Raw genomic sequence first — 21,918 nt, 5'->3', positions numbered from 1 at the left:
ATTAAAAAAATTTTTGTCTGTCTGTCTGTCTGTCTGTCTGTCTGTATGTGAAGGCATCACGTGAAAACTAACGGTTCGATTTCGATGAAACTTGGTATAATTATACCTTATTATCCTGGGCGTAAAATAGGATACTTTTTATCCTGGAAAAATACGTAGAAAAAAATTAATCTTAATTTTTCAGTTTTATCCATAGACGTTGTTCTGTAGAACCGCAAAGACACGTTGCGTATTATTATAGGCCTAGCCGTATTTGGGTCCAATAGATTTATAAGATGTCATTGTCAGAGTTACTCAAAATGGAGAAATAAACCATCCACGCGAAGACCGACATCCGCGCGGACGCAGTCGCGGGCGGAAGCTAGTAGGAAATATTATCGAGGGTTCGACTCATACATCATTATTGCAATTATTTGCGAACATTTTACTCCACACCACTATAGCTTCTCTTTATTGTTCGCCAGTCGCCACCTATCAAATAAAACAACATTAAGACCACAAAGACGTGTCCATTACGCGAAAAATGCCTCATCATCGTCCTTGTAAAGCGCCATGATGTGTGATGTGTATATCATGAACTGACACGGCGCAATCGTGAGTGGCATGTCTAGTGGGTATAGATAGCTGTCGGCAAGCCCTTTTTATATACGGGCTATAATATGGGAGCCCGCTGAGCCAGCCGATATGGATAAGATACGTGATGTAGCTTTAGATGAAGAGGTTTATCAGGTGATTGTGTACCTTGTAGTTTAAAGAGCAGAAGTGTGATGTAGCTGTGTGAATAGGAATGTATGCCAGGAAGAAGATTCGTCGTAATTGGTGTATGCAGTAAGCTTCAAGTGCAGGGATCGGAGAAATATTATGAGTTGTTTCAAATAAATCACAAATTAAACAAAGCTTCTATACATATATTTAACACTTGCATTTTCTTTATGGTCTTTCAAGACTGACTCGACCACTATCACACTAGATTGAACTTATTGCGTTGAATATCGAAGTACTTAGATGAAAGATTGTTATTCGTGTTATTTGTATACCTTGCATTTGAACGGAAGGTCTGAGTTCATATGTTTTTCTACTATCGGTGCTTTTCTTTATAACCTGTTAAATTGGTGGCCACTTTCTTCATTATGATAAACGCTTTATTAGTAGAAGACATAAACCTTCACGTAACGACGCCAAATAATTAAATCTAAACGCATTCAAAAGATTGTCATCTTGCTCGCAAGTTTTAATTTCGCATACGTAACGACGCGATGCGTTCTGAAGATAAAATTCAATAAAGAGCACCGTTCACTGCGCTAAGTGCAAAACTTTCTAGTCGAGTCATGCCGTGTAATGCGTATGTGTATGTGTTTGTAGCTATATAGGTGCCATGTGTGTGTGTGTGTGTGTGTTAGTGTGGCGGTCAGATATGGTAACCGGACGAAAGTGATTTTGACTGACTGGGACAAGTTATTTTTTGTGTTCAACAGTTAGTTTTAGTGATGTATGTATGCATGTGATTTTATGGTTGGTTGAATTGATCTTTAAGCTGTGATATTTTTTTTAATTATAGTGAGGAGCGTAATATTATAAATAACAAGATGTGTGTTATTACAAATTGCTTTTAACATTTGTGAAGACTAATAAATTTCTGTAGAACTTAGAAAAACAAAGAAAATAAGGTAGGTAAAGCTAACTAATATTTAAATAATTTTGACTTTGAATTGTCCTTATTCCGACACAAGGACATTTCTTATCTCGCACTTTATTCAAATTAAAAAATACCTAAAATGCGATTTAACGAACCGGTATTTAACTTTAGCGTAAAGCGAAATTTATAATAGCCACATAAGCACTGTCTTGAGAGTTTCTAACGTCATAGGTATAGGTACACTTAGTGTACCTATACCTATGACGTTAGAAGACCTACACCACTATAACTTTCTTTGATCTCACGGCTTGTACTGAACGTGTGTATGTGTGCCGTTCGACCGGTTCTCGTTATGTACTATACGTGTGTGTGTGTGTGTGCCGGGCGTATGACCTAATGTCTGGGCTAAGACTAAGCATGGATGAGGTTTAGTGTTGAGGCTTGTGCTAAAATCGATATAAGAAAGGTAATTGTATTGATTTAGAAAACTTATTTTTATGCATTATTTAGTTGTAGACGTAGTGCAGCGGCGGATTTCAATTTCAATGAACTAATTGCAACTTAACACGTCAGATATTAATGCTGTATTCCATATTATCTAGCATAGGTTGATAATTATGGATAGAGATTAATTTAAAACAGCTTTAATATAATCTTTATGATGTAGCGATGTATTCAGTGTAGCCTCTCGGCATTCATGAATATCATAAATATGAAGGAATTACGTATGTAAATCGCTGTTTATTATAAGTTAACACTATTAATCTCTGTAACTTAATTTAAATAAATAACATTATGCGCGTTACGCTTGTAAAGATTCATCTTCAAGTGTTTTTATATGAAAAGCAATGAATAAATTACGACGTGTGGAATATTATTATATTCATTTATTATATCAAAGGAAGTGTTGAGAAATAATGTAAATGAAAAGTTGGCAACCCTAGCAAAAAGCCCCTACGTCGATGTAAAGTGAACGCACTCAAGTACGTACGCGGGGCATATTGTGTGAACATTCTTGTAATTAATGCGCTTTTTAATGTAATTTCTTTGGCAGGACACTTCAAGGCTGTGTGTTAGTTGTTACGGTTGAGGGCTATGTAGCATGTCTTGCTTAAATTTATTGTTGGAAAAGTTTGGTAAGACTCGTGCAAGGGAGGATTCTTGTTGAGTGTGACGTCTATATGGTCGTTCTTAAGTTTTTTCTGTCTTCATTGAACAACAAATGTGGATGCAGGCATGGTATTGAAAACATCAGAAGAAAGCAAAACAACCCTATCTGTAGAAGATTATTATTACGCAAATTGAAAGGTAATAATATGCACCAATAACAATGAGCGATTCCAAATCCCAAATGAATAAATTGAAATGTTTGCAAAACTCGAATTCACGACTCCAGAGCGTTCGCGTTGTGTAAACAACAACCGGCAACAAGCAACGAGCGACATGGCAACAGATAATGCCGTAGGTACGGTTGTTGGCATTTAACTGAGAACTGGTTCTGGGACAGTGTGGGAATGCCTTTAACCAATTAGATGGAGCGATACCGAGCGGGCCCGTTCGATTTATTTGCTCGTGACACTTATCACGATTGTAATGCTTTGCTATATTTTGCATAGACTAGATGTAGAAGGGAGTGCATAGGTGGGTTATGGGTAGTACCGTTTAGTGATTGTATTGTTTTATGGTTTGTAATTTGGTATTGGGAACGCGAGTTTTGTTAGTGTAGAGTGATAGTAATACGGTTTCGTAGGTTTTAGAAGAGTTTCAACTTTTTAAGTCATTGCATTAAAATCAAGGTTAACATCGTAATGTATTATGAGGAATTGATTTTTGGCATAATTTCTCTTTTCGCCTGCTCATCGTCAAGAGAAATTTTACTTTTTTTTTCATAATATCAAGATATTATGGTTGAAATAAAATTTAAGTATAATTGTTTTCGAAACCATTATTTCTTTAAAAAATATTCAGGTATAGGGACGATGTGAAACTGATTACACAAATCGGTGACAAATTTCATATTTGCACCGGAAAGCCCATAAAAGGCATTTGTTTAATATTGAAAAGCTGCCGTAATGCCGTAAGCAGTGTACGCTGCACAAAGACAGGCGACAGCTGTTGTTATTGTATTCGTATGTCTTGTCCGTCGAACACGTCAATAAGAACCAAGATGGCCGAGTGGTGGACCCGTATTGTGTGCAAGCGTTTGGACATGGCTATCTATGGACTATGGTGCTGTAGAAAGCGTCGGTCTTGACACTGTGAAAATATAGGAAACGGTGAATGTGAATGTGCGGTTTATTTTGAGTTGAAGTGTGCGGTTAAGAGCGCTTATTCAATTTAACGCAAGTCAAAATCTCCGCGATCTATTACGATAGATCGCGGCTTGCGCTATCCTTTTACTATGAACAGCATAGGTCCACAGGAGAGCGCCGAGCAACATGTCCTCTCTCTGGGAAGGCTCGCTGCCGACTGATTTTAATCGGGTCGCGCGCAGTGTTTTATAGTACTTTAAAAAAAATTGTAGAAAAATAATAGAGGTACCTTAGTTGATTTTTTAAATTTTATCTTATAAGTAATACGTTCTTTTATTGCAATATGTATAAATTATATTCAACTAAGTCAAATATCTTGGTGAAAATAATCATTTTGTCGAGTATAATTTCTAAAAAAATTCACATTGTTCGGATTTTAATTTCGTAAGTTAGGAGTCCAAATTAAAAAAATCTTTTAACTAACTATTTTAATAAGGATTTTTGCAGTTAGTTAAAAAAAATGTGTGTTAGATCTGTCAGCAATTTCAGATATTTTTAGCTTCGAAATTGACACTAAAAGTGAAATCAAGTAATCATCGGCTCAGTTATCTTGATGGTATTCACAAATACTGTATTAATTGAAAAAAACTCTTAACTAACTATATAGACAATAAAATTCCCTAAAATTATTAGTAATTCATATGTTTGTAAGATAAGTGGTTGATGGACAATCTGGTTTGAAAAATCACATATTTGAGCCAAACAGCGCACGGACCGCGTACACGGCCTTAAGTGAATTTTAAAGTAGTGAAGTTATTGTAACTTTTGTGTCTTAACTAAAATTCTCGTGTCTAAAGACCCAACATATCTTAATAACCGCACTCGAGATTGTCAGGATTATTCGTATATTCGGTAGGTACGTAAACTATTTTTTATTCCTTTTTAAACCTGTCTTGCAGAATGTTTGCCGGGTAATCTCGTAATATTTCAGTTAGTGATTATTCATATCGTGTAGCAAGTTGTGTTGTTATGTCATTACTCATTACAATATTTGCACACCCAATCAATGGGTAGAATGTATTAGCCACTTATTATTGTAATTAAAACATCTATAATTTGTAACTACATTCTTGCAAATAAATATAATTTGAATTTGAATTTACAAAAACTACCTTGCAAATCAGTAGCTGTTAACTTTAAGTGGGTAAGGTCACGAATAATCTTACATCCACTACGCCCTACGGCATACGATTAAAAATGTTGATAACATAAAAAGCGCTTATTCTCCGCCTTTGAGAATGGAGTCGACGAATTTCTCGAGTATAATTTATACTGTACAAGGATTTTTGTATGAGAGACGGTGAGCGTGGAGGGCTTTCGTTCACGGCACGCGACCTCTCGAGGGTTGTTTTCGGGTTCGGAGCGAATTCGCAGGATTTGCGACATGCTTTCTAGAAGTTTTCATATTTGTGTTTGTTTCTGTTTGTCGGTTATGTGGCGTGTAGGGTAATGTGTGATGTTGGTGTGTGGTTTGAAAGTTTATATATGTTTTAAGCTGCTAAGAATATAATATTATGCCTTATTCTTCGTAATTTATTTTTCTAGGTAATGGCAATACGTAATTGTTATAGTTGTGAACCATCCGAATCACACAATTTGATGTAATGTTTATGAAATATCTGAAGAGACAATATTACATCTACTTTTGTGAAAAATACGTGTTATAGAAATTTTCATGCAGGTAATCTTCGATGATAAAATGATTGTAGATAAACATTTCACTTGAAAAAGTCTAGTCCATAGTCCGCTAACAAACCTACTTTACGCCTTCACCTTCCGTCGAAATATCATTCGTAATAGTAAACGATAAGAAACGCATTAGCCGCAAACTGAATGAACCATTGAACTGCATACGACGCTTACGTATAAGAAGAGAAAATTTCGCTCTGTCACGGGCCATCTAAAAATATTGCACTTGGCACGATGCGCCGCGGCTAACTCTTTGAAATGTAGCCAAGGTTTTGAATTTTTTTATTTCTCCTTTCTCTAGAACCACGTTATCGGCGTGTGATTGTGTTGTTTTTGTACGTTGATAAGCGACGGTTTAGCGTGACGACTCGAATGGATCAAGGGGGCTTGATCGTGCTACATCTTTGACTGTGTGCGTTTAATTGACATGTGTGTGTAGGTAGGTACATGTATTTCGTCTGTTTATTAAACAGGATTGTTGTTTAAATTATAACGTGTTGTGACAGGCGGGCGGGTGTGTTTGATGTGCCGTCAATATTATTATTGATTTATTTGATTGTACGTTTTGTACGCAAAAACCGAACAGAATTGGTTTAAATTGGACGAATAATTGAGGAAAGAAAGCTGTTCCGATTCACGTTTACAACTTTCACAAAATAAAGTGAACTATTCAATAAAATGTATTTTAATTAATTAAATAAAAGCCACAACTATCGTAAAATTAAGAGACTCACGTTGCGTAAGTTCTATTTAAAGACATACTTAGCGTTCAAGGCGAAAACGGGTCCATTAGAGAGAAATTAAGTGTAGCGTCCGCCATCTTCCCATTGTGACGTGATTCGAGGGTTGGCCACTGTTTGAAAATAATGCGGTATATATTTTATTCTGGCCATATGGCATACATATTCATAAGTAAACTTAGTTTTTGTAGAAGTTTCAACAATAATTGTTGTCATGCTCATAAAATAAAGTCTTAACACAATGCAATAGTATCAGTAATAATATATGTAATAATTTAACACTTACATACCAAGGAAAACTTATATTTCAATGCAATTCGTAGAAAAATTATGTGCATACAAATTCATAGAAACGCAATCTTGTGTTTCTGCAACGTATTGTTTATTGTTAGATCGAGTAAACACTTTTTTCCCCACGCCGCGCCGGCAGCCCTAAGCGACGAGGCGATACGGGTCATTCGACCTCGCCGAAGGCCGGATCGGCCTTATTGATTTTTTATGCGCATTGTTCCATTCCTCTTCTAGTGTCGACCGGTGGTTAGATGTAGGTATACTGTATTGTATATGTAGATTGTAGGTATCGAGTTACGTTTGTGTTGCACTGTCTCACTGCCCGATATATTGTGGCTTCTAGTTTCTACGTTTGTATGTAGATGGGAAATAGATTAATTTGTTAGGTAATGGCAACGGATAGCGTCTCTTCTTACTTGTAAATAAATGACGATTTGGTAAAAAAAATAAGTTTGGAATTTACTTAAGTAAAGTCAATTTTATTTAACGAAATATTCAGGTTCTTAATCACCTGTCTCTTTTTTGTATGGGTCGGTTGAAACATGCACGCTTTCATGTTGATAGCCGAACACGTATTTACAGAGACGCATGCAGCCACGAGATAGAATCGTTTAATAATTCCCTTTGATCTGGCATTAACTGATGCTGTTCTCTATACACATCACAATATACACCTTACCCCTATAACAATAAAGGCAATATTTGCAGTTAATGTATGAAGAATAACCGGTTTATCACGGCCGTTGATTTTCGTCTCTTTTGTGCGTGATCGAAGCGCTATTAGCCGGCGTGAAAGATATTCGAGCCGTGTCTAACGATCCCAATGAAAGTTACTGATTGACGGACGGACTTTTCTGTTTCTTGTCTGTTGGAATGGAAAATTGAAAGAATAACGTAGTGGAAATGTCAATGTGTTTAGAATTTACTTGCAATGTTTAGTTTTTAACTTAAACTGAGATGCGTGTGTGTCATGTGTTATTCTGATGTTATTATCGATCTATATTACTCTATGGGGAGTTGCGTCGCTACGTGCGCGCACTTTCTTACTAGCCCATTGAGTTGATGGGAGAGACAAAATAGTTGCGGAGACAAAAGTTGCTCTTGCGCGCTAGCTCTAAAGCTGCTTCCAAATACGTCCAGTAGTTTTTCATGTAATGTTTCTTCCAAACTTTCGCGTTTATTATAATAGTAGGATTCAATAGTCTCTATGAGCTTACTGTACCTATGTAAACTATCATTCAAGGTACCTGGATAACGCGTTAAACTTTATACACTACAAAATAGCAAGTTGTGATATTCTGATCACGGATGACACTCGGTAAATAGCATTCGCTCATTACGCGTTCAAGTTGATATTAGGTGCATAACTACATCGCGGAGGAGCGAAATTCGCAAACAACTAGTTATGTAGTTTTAGAATAAGAAACCTGTGTATAATCCCGTCGCTTACGACACTATGTAATTGATGTAATCGTTTTGTGTTTGTTTTCAGATTGTGTACGGAGCGATAGCGGACTTTCACTGTAAGTATGGATGCTTTTTGTTTACTAGTATGTGTTTAAATATTGAGTAGGTATGGATAGGGGGTCATTTATGGCATTATTATATTTATAAAGACAATAGACTCGTGTGCCCTGTTTTATAGAAACTAACTTGGTGTTTTTAATAGGGATAACAGATACATTTCTCCATAAGTAGTTAATATTATTGCTCCTTATACTATGTATTATATGCAGGCAAAACAACTTATGAGTTAATTATATCCAACTAAAATTACTATCGTTTAATTATTACATTATCAAGACATAATCCTGTTGAAGCCATGTAGCTCATTAAGCACACAGACTAAATTAGAGATGTCTAAATCGCATTACGCTAAGATCAAACGCAATTTGTTCGTGAATGTCTGGATTTTGAGATAATTAGTTTCATCACGACGCGAATTAATTCAAGGTTGGGATTGTACGAAAGGATTCACTAGAGAATGGAACTGTATCGTGAATAGATATTAATAAACTAGCTTTCCGCCCGCGTGTTCGTCCGCGTTTTTAAAGAAAAACCCGCATAGTTCCCGTTCCCGTGGGATTTCCGGAATAAAACCTATCCTATGTGTTACCCTCTATATGTGTGCTAAATTTCATTGTAATCGATTCAAAAGTATTTGCGTGAAAGAGTAACCATACACACTAACATATACATATATACATATACATCCATCCTCACAAACTTTCGCATTTATAATATTACGTTATTTATGTAATAAATAAATGATTTGAATTTAAATTTAGTAGTATGTAATGAGAAACGTCCTTTAACGAAATTAAAGCGCTCTTTCAATTTGATTCACACAAATGTGGTATTTTTCGTATCAAATAATCATAAATAAACTCGAAGGTAAATAAATTATTATCGCCAACAACCGACACATTTCACTCGAGGTAAATTCGTGAGATTTGTTTTGCGTTTCATGTAAAAATATTCTCACAACACAACAACACGAGCAACGACAAAAATATTCGCGTCGACTAATTTTAGATCGTCTGCAAGCGGTTTTGTTATTTTGGCTCAGGAATCCGACATACATCGCAACGTGTGTGTTTCTACTTACCTACCTGTTTATAATTTATACACGTATTTTGTTTGGCTTGAGTCGCTCAGTGTTGTGTAGCAATGATTTTGGTAAAATTCTTTAAATGCACTATTTGTTTATGACTGTCTCTCTGGGTTTTTGGTTGATTGTTAGTTTGGTTTGGATTGAATCTGTGTCTGTTAAGAGTTGAATTGTTTAAGTGTTTTACATTTGAAATATATATTTTACGTTGTATATATTAGTATTTCTAACGGGAAGGAATGACTTGCATATCCCCTTAAAAAATTTCTCTTTATGTAAGCTTTAATAAACATGATGATACATAGTTGTAATTTATTACGTATCGTATACACAGCGTAACACTTAACAACTTAGCATTAATTATTTTAGCTACTTAGGTTCCAATCAAACCTAATGAAACTAGGTATTCTGTCAAGAAAATGTAGGTACAAGCATACGTAATCGTTCATTTAATATTATAAATTATAATTAAAGGTATGTTGCATGTTTTTTGCCCAATATCCATTGAGGTCCTATTCTATTAGATTATATTAACTACTTATTTAATAAATTCCACAAGCATACGCCATCATAAATTAAATATTATTATAATTGACATGGCGTATACGCAATATCCATTGAGGTTTTTCTAATTGAATCTATTAGATACGGGACAGATGCATGTCACATCTGTATCATTAATTTTTCCATACATGATATTTATGACACAGCTTTTTTAATCATCAGTACCACAACTAGAATAATTTCTTTTCCATAGCAACTCAAATGCACTAAATTATAACTATTGCTAGTAGGAGTATGTCTGCCCATTATAACGCTAGCATTAGATAAGGCGCCTCTAACATCTGTCTCCGTGCAAATGATATATAGCATAGTGTCTCCAATGTTATATTATTATGAACGAACCGCGCAACAAATCATCGCAAGCTACTAACTCCCAAGACGCGCTAGCAACTAATATGTATGTACGTGTGTTTACATAGTATGTATGTGTATGTGCATGTTTCTACGTTACTAATTCTTTCTATGTTAGTAATATTATATAGATGAAGAGTTTGTTTGGTTGAATGCGCTAATCTCAGGACTATGGGTCTGATTTGACAAATTCTTTCAGTCTTAGATAGCCCATTCATTGAGGTAGCCTATTAGGCTTTATATCATCACGCTAAGACCTAAGGAGCGAAGCAATGCGGGTAAAACCGCAGGGCACAACTAGTAATGTATATAATATGTACATGTGTATAGGTGGATGTATTTATTGCACGCATGTAGTAAATAATATAAATAGTGATGTGAGTTCGCTTCGGACGTTTCTCAGTGAGCACATTAATTACGTTGACAGTGTGTGACATTTCTTTTTGTGTATTTGGCATCAAATTTTCTCGTGATAATAGATGTCAGTTTGCTGAAATGTGAAAGAGGACAAGTTTGTGTCTTTGAGAGTGTTATAAATTCAATATTTATTACGCTTTGAGGATAATATTTATAAGGTCTAAATTAAAATAAAGGAAGAAAGAAAAATTTCCTTGTTGTTTTACAATGAATTATACTAACGTAAAACTTGATACGCAGTAATCAATTTGTATGGTGGATTGAATTCGTCGTATGTACAACAGCCAAATTGCATTGCTACATCTATTAATATTATCAAACGTCATTATATCAGTTATTTATACGCACTTATGCAATACAGCGACACGTGTTGACATGGTAATTGCATGTACGACGGGGTGCGGGCGTATGTATGGCTGTTGAAGAGATATATATGTACGTTTTTTTATTTATTTGAGTACCTACCGTGGAATTCATGGGAATGATGAGTATGGTATGAGTAATGTGGGTTGTAAAGGTTGTAAATAATAGTATGAAACAAGTGTTAAAAGTTTAGTTGTTGTGTATTTTATTTTGACGAATATTGAGTGTGAAATATTTACGGTTAATTAACACGCTTTTTTAACTAGTTTTTTATTGGCATTAAATTAATTTCTGAGCATATAAAATCTAGTACAAACTAAATATTTGACTCACTCACTTCCTTTCTCTGAATCAAATAACATCAAACGCAATGAGATGTTTTTTCTAAAATGTATTTCTTCAAATAAACAAACATATTTGTTCAAACGTATTTGTTGATCGTATCATCTCTCTTCAACCGTATGATAAATGTACTTAAACATAATAGACGGCACACGTGTAGTCTATTAAATGTTATATGTCTACATGATATCGTATGAAGTACGGTGACGCCCTCGCGGCTCGTGTTGCCAACTGTACATATTATGTACATATATGTATTTGCTATATGTAAATATAGGGATGGAATATGGCAATTAATCAATTAAAACATTTGGGTGCGTTTTTCTGTTCGAACTTTGGAGGTCAGTGTCGATTTCATTAGTGTTATTGGTGGCGGTTTTCCATGTTTATTGTTATTGTTTTTTATTTGCTTATTACTGATTTTCGTTGAGATATGAATGTTTGTGAATTCGTTACCTCTTTCAATACTTTTATTATTTATATGATCCTTGGTAAATTCTTTTATAATATCAATTTTCGTTCCGCTCTTTTACGTTTATTGCCACTCAAACGGCACAATAACTCCCAATAACGTTTCAATAGCCCCAACACCGTACCTACGTACAATACACTACCGGGAGAGCTTTGATTCCGACGAAATCAAATCCGACATCGGCTCTTTTAACGTAACACAATTTGCCGTCAGCGCTATATAGATGTGGGTAGGTATTTTTATGTGGGAGACACGTTTAACAGGAAAATGCTGGAGGCAACGCCGTCGGCTCTTACTATTCAACCGCACGAGTATACAGTCGCCACACGATTATCCACCTTAAATACTAACCATACAAAAGTCATTTTCCTTCAAAGTAGCCGAGCAAGAACCGTCGAGGCGTGCTCACGGACTCGGAAAGTAAAATGGAGTGCCGCAAATGATTTCTTCTTATATTTCCACCGGACTAGATATATTTAAAGCCCATTGGAAATGTACACTGCGAGATTGGATTTATTGTGTGCGAGTACGAGTTTTCACTTGTGTACTCAATGCAGAACAAGTTACAAAAATAAAGTATGAATGAATGAATGAATGAATGAAACATTTATTGACAACAAAGTATACAAGCCGCACAGAAACAGAAAAAAAAGTAAGAACAAAAACATGGTGAAAAAAAAAACAAACTTAAAAACTAAAACAATATACCTATTACACAATCAAAAACTTACTACCTAAAAATTAGATAAGTACTGTGCGGCAACGTCTGTTGTCAAAAGGGGCTTCTCAGTATAAAGCTGCAGTGACTTTTGAGTCAACTAGCAACACTGATTTTCAGAAACCCCTATTGACAGTCGGAGTTACAGCCTGTGTGATGTGTGTGCGTGAGTGAGTGTGTGAGTGTGTAAGTAAGCGTTTTTGATATGGTTTTGGTCTTTAACCGTCCGTTATCTCTATTAAACTGAAGCGTGTTTCGTGTTAACTACATTTGGTTTGACATGACAATTTGTTGTTGCTTTTAGTTGAACTAAAATAGGAAGTATCCGCTCGCCTCGCTTAGCGTGATTCTTCTACGAATCTCTCGTTTGTTGCCAAGCACGGCGGGCATTCATCACGTTATGTACCGTTACGAAACACGCGACTAAAACAACTATAGAAATGTACACTCCGTATGTGTGAATTTTAATCCTTTAACAAGGTTCACCGCAAATTAACTCTTATTGTTTTCGTGCTACAGTCGAGAATCGCGTCATCGCTTTTATCAGTTTGAATGACGAGTTGTGAATATCGCAAATGACTGCGAGCGAGCGAGATGCGTCGGTTATTTATTTTGCACAAAACTATTCGTGTCGCGCCCGCTGCGGTTCCGCGAAATTCTAAAGAGATGAATATCTTGAATGCGCGTTTTAGACGTTGTTTAATAAAGAATTTAATTCATTTATCCCGGCCGGCCTTTTCACGGGGGAAATGTTTCACTCTCAATGCGGGTAAACTAAAAAAATATTTCTGTAATACATTTGCGAATGTTTGCGCGCGTTCATTGGTTAATGTTAAAAGTTATGGCGGCGACTTATTGCCCTTATTTTCGGGCTTATATAAAACGTAAGATGAAAATATTTCATCGTGTATTCTTACTGGTTTTAGACGTGTTTTTTGGGACATATTTGTAAATGTGACGAGGGTAAAATCCTTTAAAATTTATTGAGATATTTTTTGCGCTTTATAAATATGAGCGGTTCTATACTTTGCGTATTATTTTGATATATTTTGCAAACCTTTTCACGTATATTAGATAGGTACATTTATATAAGCGATTCGCTGTATGTTTGTTGGCATAATAAAGATTCGGTTGACGTTTTCCTGTTTGCAACACGACATTTGCCGAGTCGCGGCTGACGACAAACCGTGGAAAAACAAAACTAGGCTCATTCAATAGATACTGTTAGGAAAATGGTGAATAGTTTCCCAGCGGTTTGGCTGAATATATTTTTGTTTCTTTATGGTAATTGAAAAGGGAAATACTGAAATTCGTAGGAGACGGTCATTTTGTGGTTGAGTTTATACGTTTTGGCCAACTGAATGAACTAAAATATATATTTAAAAAGATATTCGGTTATTTTGAGGACTGGATTTTTCATGTATTTGTGTCTGTCTACGTACTTGGCTAAATAAATGATTTGAAGTTTAAATTAATTTCTACGAATTGTAGAATTTCATTTAAATTCAATTAAAAATGTAATCTTGATTCTCGTTAGTTTTGTTTTTTTTTTTTTTAATTTGCATATTTTGAATGTTACTTTTATAAAGAGGACAGAAAAACAAACTTTAAAAAAATAGGTAACAGTTTTCATTACACGCTTCAGTTCCGATGTGGATTAAGACACATTTTTCCTTATTAAAAAAAAATAAGACCAACATTAAATAGTCTGTTTTAATTAACAAGTTAGAAATTAATACAGTCATTCACAACACAACATGTTTTATATATGTATATATATATATATATATATATATATATATATATATATATATGTATATATATATATATATATAGATATCTCCATGGGCACTATGTTGATCAAACGTGCCATATAGTTAGTAATTATTTGATCCGTTTTCACTTGTTGATCCGGTTGGTATTTGTGGATCCATTACCACATCACCGTCCGTATGTGGATCCGAACGGAGCCACAAGTGTCACCATCAGTAATAATAATAATTACGTGCTTTTTATACAAATCCACCTTTTTTGCGTTTTAGCTCTTGTTGATCCGATTCAAATGAGCCAATCAGAGCCCACCGAGCTCAGCCATTGGTCGCTTGCGGCCTTAGCCACTTGAAGGTTTAAAGACATTTATTCCCGTTATAAAAACGTATGTTGCCGTTCGCCTTCCATAATTTCTGTGCCTCCAGTGAATAAGGGAGTAAGACGAGTTATTCCCTTTGGTTTTTATTGCACCATTGGATTCAGCTCGTCAAAATACACAACATATCAAAAGGACATATCTCTAGCTGCATCCTAACCCATTTTTTCGAATGACCCAAACGGTATAAGTAGGGTGTGATTAACGGTATAAGTTACCTTATCCATCATTTTAGACAATCGCAAAGGAACTATTCGTCTCGAGTCAAAACCCACGAACACAAGGACGTATGTGTAGTTATACTTTTTGAATAAAGACATAATTCATTTTGTTCCATCCGTGCTAACACTATTTTAGTATATAAACGCATTTGTGTCATTTTTCTAACATGAGCATAAAGGAACAACTCTTAGTGTCATTGGTTCAAGTGACGATATGAGACAGTTTCGCATTAATGCCGTGTTGTAATTGGTCTATTTGAATACTGCACGGAAACAACAGACACTATTTCTTTTTGCTTAATAATATTTTCAATCGTTTTTTCAATAAATATGCAACAATAAATCTTTATATTTAAAAAAAAGGTATTTATCAATCAACTTGGAATACTAATAATATTTCTATGGAAATTAACTATTTTTTGCAATAGATAAAAATACAGTTTTAATTAACACATTAAGTGCATTTAATGATATTATACTCTTTGTTTACCTCTATATAAATACAGAACGATAATTGAATTATCTAAAAAAGCCAACCAAAATATTAAACTTATATTTTCTTCTTTTAATTGGGTAAGTTTTCTAAAAAATAACTAGTTTTTAATCTTTTTTTTTTAATTTAATCTAACCAATAATACTATAATTATAGACGCATAGAAAAAAAATTATAACCAGTCTTGTAGAGTCTCTTCAAGTCGTATTTGCATCCAAGGCACCTTCAAATCTGTGCTTAATTTTTTCATAAAATCTCTGCGGCTCATTGTTTTTTCTTTATTTATCTATATTATTTTGATATTATAAGATATAGAAATTGTTAAAATTTCATATCATGCCGTAAAATATCGCCACAGACCACCTATAACTTTCCCTGTAAGGTAACTGAACATACAGGAATATGGTTTTCGAGCTTCTCTTAACTCTTTATAGTGCTTGTATCCTCAATGTATAACAAATATTCGTTTATAACCACCAGACAACATCTCAGCCACCCAATCCTCTTTCTTGGAGTCCAAATCCAGCGGAGGACAACAGTCATTTACTAAAATTGAAGGTTTTTCGTCCTAGTGTTAAAGTTTTCTGGATCCTATTTTATACTCAATATATAGTATATTATAATACTATATCATGTAAAACGTGACTTGGAAAAAAAATATTCACATAAATCACAAAATAATTTTTTTTAAACAATCGTAAAAGTTCCGAAAAGCCCAATTATACGTCAAAATGACGTACAACATCCTCCTTACTACAAAATGGCGGAATTTACCGGGAAGAGCCAACTATGTACTGCTAGGTCTCGACGGCTAATGAGTTGTTTCTGGATTTCGAAGTGATTCGATGGTAAATATAGAAAAGACAAAGATATTTCGCCGCGGTGTACATCAAATTTACGTAGATTGGACTTCTAGGGTTAAATGCATAAACACCTAAATGTTGTTTTGTTTTTATTATATCTAATAACGTTAAAAAATCCGTTGATTTCACTCGTTTTTCAAGCTACATGCATGGTTGTTCCACTAAAAGGCTTCAATTGAGTCATAAAGTACACAAATTTCAAGCATGATAAGTCGCATTATTTCTATAAAACCAAAACTGGCAATAATATAAGTCGTGTTATGCGACTATGAACATAGTGCTTTAGGGCATAAGTCGTTATATTGCAAAGAGCAAAAAAAAAATTATGTGAATACATTGAGTTATTCCATGAAGTACTCGTTCATAAGGCCACAACTACAAAAAAACACGAAAAAAGTATATTTATGGGGTTGTTACAATATCTGTTTATATGTAAAACTAAAGTCTAACATCATATCTTACCCATACAAGCTTAAAAATTTGAAGTTATAAAGATTTAGTGTTGATATATAGTTTTTTGTCTCTCCTGAAAAGTGCTGTTTTTGAGTTATTCCCTTATTCACTGGAGGCACAGATTTGTTCGGATCTTTGGGAGGGCAAGATAGCTAGCTCGTCTATTAGGATAGTGACGATTTGATGTGGAGATTATAATATTTGTATTTATGTTTTTATGTAGCGATTTGCGGATGAACATACACGTATTATAAAAGTATAATTGTTTTAAATTCATTATTTTAGTGTCGTCGTAGATTTTATTTGTAGAAGTTAAAAAAGGATAGTTAAAGATAGTTTTAATGATTTTATTTTGTAAAATTTGGAGTGGCGCTAATTTATTTTTGTAAGCACTCCCCCAGACTTCTATTAAATACATTAGGTGCGGCTTTACTAACGTGTTGTAGATGGTGTGGCGTAATTTATGAGGTATGCAAGAAGTAATATGTATTACGCAGAGATCTAAGAAGTGCTGATAATTTATTTTTTAGATGGTCGATGTGATAATTCCATTTCAGAGAGCTGCCGATTCGCAAATCTAGGTTATTTCTCGTGGGTTTTATGTTCTAATACAACACCGTTAATTTTAAATGGAGCGTATGGCGGAATAATTTTGTTATGAGCTTTGAATTTAGATATATTTATTTTTAGGAGATTGCATTGAAACCATTTATTTAATTCATTTTGTGCTTGCGCTATCATGTCATGTATAGAGGGAACAAAATAAAACAGACAAGTGTCATCCGCATAAAGTGTTAGGTGACCCTTTAGCTTTAAATCTTGTAAATTATTAATATAAATTAAAAAAAGCAATGGGCCTAGAATCGAACCATGTATGCCACATGTAATTGGTAAGGGAATGCTATCGTGGTTATCTATTTTAACTATTTGTGAAATTTTTATCGATTTTTTAAATATTATGATTTCAGCATGTCTAGTGCTTTACCATTAATGTTAATGGATGTTAATTTCTTTATTAAAAGTTCGTGAGAAACGGTATCGAAGGCCTTTTGTAGGTCAATAAACACTCCCAAAACTATATTGTTTGTGTCAATGTTCTGTTTCATTTAAATAGTTAGGTCCATAGTCGCTGACAGAGTGTTACTTTTTGGCTTAAATCCGTATTGACGCACTGAAATAAAATTAAATGAGTCTAAATATTTTTCTAATCTCGTGTGTAAAATCTTCTCCAATATTTTTGATATATACTATTTACATTGATATATACATTGAATAATACTGGCAAAACCGAAATTGGCCTATAGTCACCAGGTTCAAATTTTGAGCCACTCTTATAGATAGGAGTTGCCTTCGCTATTTTTAACGAGTCCGGAAAACGTCTTTGAATTATGGCTTGGTTAAAACAGTCGCTTAAGGTATGATTTAATTTTTCTTTGATGCATTTAATTGCTTTTGTAGTAATACCATCAAGACCTGTACTACAGTTTGAAGTAAGTTTTTAAGCTTATTTATAATTATATATTTTTACTGGCTTCGGTAGGTCTGAACTTATTAGTGAGGTAATTTTTAAAATTTCGTAGTTGTCTTTAGATTTCCTCTCCTCTGAGTTATAAAATGTCAATTCTGGGAAACCAGCAAAAATTACATTTTTTTCGCGGCTCTTTCTGTCCCGTAGTTCCTTGATTAAGTTTTTATTTATATGAAGTTGATTTTTAGACGTAAAACCCGATGAGTTGGCTCATGACTGACTGATTTATTGATTGAAGATTTAATTTCAGTAATTTTATTTTACTCTCACCCTGGTTTATCTGGGATTCTAATTGAGAAATAGTACTCTTCAATAATATGTTTTGTTCAGTAATTATCATACATGCTCATGTATTAATTTCATTGATTTGATTCGTATTTTGGTGAATTAAATTCAAAGATTGTTCGTTGGACGATTTAATTTCGGTAATTTGTGTTTTTACCTCAGAAATGTTTTCATTAATTTTGTTTACTATTTTGTTCATTTGAGCATACATATTTTTCAAGTAATGTACTAATACGGCTCAACTCCGACCGAATATCCTTCATATCATCACTAAATCTGCAATCTTGTTCTAGCGGTTGTTTCCGTTTTCTGTAAGTAATTTGAGTATCAGTTGGCGTAGAACTCGTAGCTTCGATAGATCGGGATGCGATCCACCGGTAGTACCCACTGCACCACTGCTGGTTAAACGTGTTGGCGATCTGCGTACACTCATATTTACTCCGCAATGGATAATTTGTGCAGGAATATGAGTCGTCATTTGTTTGAACTAAATCTAACATTTTAATTATTTTATCAGATTGATATCAGAATCAGGGCAAAGGCGAACGCTACATGTCAATAAATATTATGATAATTATCTTGATATTTACTGATGATTCAAGAGGTAGGTTGTTATTTGTAGGATGCATACTACTTGAGAATTATCACCGTCACTGTATGACGAAAGGTTCGTAAATATCTATCTTTTTAGGGTTCCGTATTTTTAGTTTCACAACATCTTAATATATATAAATCTCGTGTCACAATGTTTGTCCTCAATGGACTCCTAAACCACTTAACCGATTATAATAAAATTCGCACACCATGTGCAGTTCGATCCAACTTGAGAGATAGGATAGTTTAAATCTCAAATCGTTTTGAGAAAGCGGGCGAAGCCGCGGGTGGTAAGCTAGTTTTCTATAAGTTTCAATTGAATTACGGTCAACTTCTTCAACTTGCATAAAACTCAGGAGATTTTTTGTTAGCCCTAATTTCATATCCCCATGTCAATATCATGCAAGTGCATATAAATGGAACAGATCAACATACGACTTATGATTTGGTATATAAAACGGAGTCAAGAAGTGTTTGAGCATTTCAAAATTTGAACCGTTACTGAGTCGAGTTCGTCTAGTCTAGGCGGATTTAGCAATGTATGGAACATTATACCTAACTATAATATGTTTGTGTACGGAGCCAACAAATACTGTAGTGATTACGAAAAATTAATATACGTTACTTAATATACAGTTTCGTTTTGTCGGATCAAAAAAAGCTGTAATTTTGATAATATAAATGGATCTGATCAACATACGACTTTGGATTTGGTATATAAAACGGAGCCAACAAGTGTTTATGGGTTTCTGAATTTCGGCCGTTACGGAGTCGATTCCGTTCAAGATCTTAGCAATAAAAATGTTGAGTATATCAATTTCTCCATGAATACGTTTGGCAACGTCGCCCAAAAATTTGCGCCGTTGTCACTCCGGGCAAGATCTATGCAACCGGAGTCGAGTAATAAGGGGGAAAAGGTGGAGTCAGGAATGCACGGCAATCGGGCTGGATCAACTTAGTGCCCAAGTTGGTATTAATATATATATATATATATATATATATATATATATATAGATATCTCCACGGGCACTATGTTGATCAAACGTGCCATATAGTTAGTAATTATTTGATCCGTTTTCACTTGTTGATCCGGTTGGTATTTGTGGATCCATTGCCACACCACCGTCCGTATGTGGATCCGAACGGAGCCACAAGTGTCACCATCAGTAATAATAATAATTACGTGCTTTTTATACAAATCCACCTTTTTTGCGTTTTAGCTCTTGTTGATCCGATTCAAATGAGCCAATCAGAGCCCACCGAGCTCAGCCATTGGTCGCTTGCGGCCTTAGCCATTTGAAGGTTTCAAGACATTTATTCCCGTTATAGAAATTAGAAACCTATGTTGCCGTTCGCCTTACATAATTTGTTCGGATCTTCGGGAGGGCAAGATAGCTAGCTCGTCTATTAGGATAGTGGCGATTTGATGTTGAGAATATAATATTTGTATTTATGTTTTTATGTAGCGCTTTGCGGATGAACATACACGTATTATAAAAGTATAATTGTTTTAAATTCATTATTTTAGTGTCGTCGTAGATTTTTTTTAGTTAAAAGAGGATAGTAAAAGATAGTTTTAATGATTTTATTTTGTAAAATTTGGAGTGGCGCTAATTTATTTTTGTAAGCACTCCCCCATACTTCTATTAAATACATTAGGTGCGGCTTTACTAACGTGTTGTAGATGGTGTGGCGTAATTTATGAGGAATGCAAGAAGTAATATTACGCAGAGATCTAAGAAGTGCTGATAATTTATTTTTTAGGTGGTCGATGTGATGATTCCATTTTAGAGAGCTGTCGATTCGCAAACCTAGTAGATCGGGAGTCATTGACACAAAATTTCAAGTCATTTGTAACAGGATGGCGGTTCTACAGGGGTCTTAGTACGCAATGACAGAAAGAAAAATGATGGTGTGAACGCTGGTACCGGCGGCTTAGTCGCGTGGGCGTTAGTCAAACTCGTCGGAAAAATAGCGAAAGTCAAACGATTTGTAACACAAAAATTTTAGAATTTACCGATAGCCCATAAAAAAGATGTAGACGGTAGTGTCATGCCATACTTTTCCGGTGTGACATAAAGCCCGCCATACCGACGCGAATGCGTTGATTTAAAAAAAAACAATTCAACCATTGTATTGTGCAATTCAAATCGTATACTTTTATTTTTTTAATCATTTACTTTGTATCCTTTATCATTAGTCACTAAAATTTATTTTGTTAACTTGCCAAATATAATGTAACATGGAATTTGCAAGGGAAGGCACTGCCTTCTGAGATATAGGAATTACCTAGTTCAGAAGGCAGAGCAATATTGTAATGTTATATTTGAAGTTACTAATAAATTTTATTTTATTTATTATTTTATTGGTACCAGGCTAACTTTTGCACAGGTAACCATCGTCGTGCAGCCATTTACGAAAATCACCATGCATCGCCATACTTTTCAGACGATTCTAAATGGTCGCCATACCGCCGAAATGATTTTGTTTAATTGAATGAAATGTTGAAATGAATGTTTAATTGAATGAATTTTGTTTACTATTTGTTCATTTGAGCATACATATTTTTCAAATAATGTACTAATACGGCTCAACTCCGACCGAATATCCTTCATATCATCATTACATCTGCAATCTTGTTCTAGCGGTTGTTTCCGTTTTCTGTAAGTAATTTAAGTATCAGTTGGCGTAGAACTCGTAGAAAACGAACTTAGCTTCGATAGATCGGGATGCGATCCACCGGCAGTACCCACTGCACCACTGCTAGTTAAACGTGTTGGCGATCTGCGTACACTCATATTTACTCCGCAATGGATAATTTGTGCAAGA

The 21,918-nt window shown here is 34.7% G+C and overlaps 1 protein-coding gene across 3 annotated transcripts in view; it reads left to right on the top strand.

Annotated features, from left to right (window-relative positions):
- Nucleotides 1-21,918, top strand: part of LOC123702976 (C-terminal-binding protein) — a 115,255-nt gene that overhangs the window by 30,983 nt on the left and 62,354 nt on the right. For all 3 annotated transcript variants that reach the window (XM_045650845.1, XM_045650843.1, XM_045650844.1), the window contains exon 2: nucleotides 8,161-8,191. The gene's annotated coding sequence lies outside the window, so the exon portion shown is untranslated. The remainder of the gene's footprint in view (nucleotides 1-8,160; nucleotides 8,192-21,918) is intronic.

This window comes from Colias croceus, chromosome 24, assembly GCF_905220415.1.
Source record: "Colias croceus chromosome 24, ilColCroc2.1".
NCBI lineage: Eukaryota > Metazoa > Arthropoda > Insecta > Lepidoptera > Pieridae > Colias > Colias croceus.
This window is presented reverse-complemented; position numbering and strand designations above follow the sequence as displayed.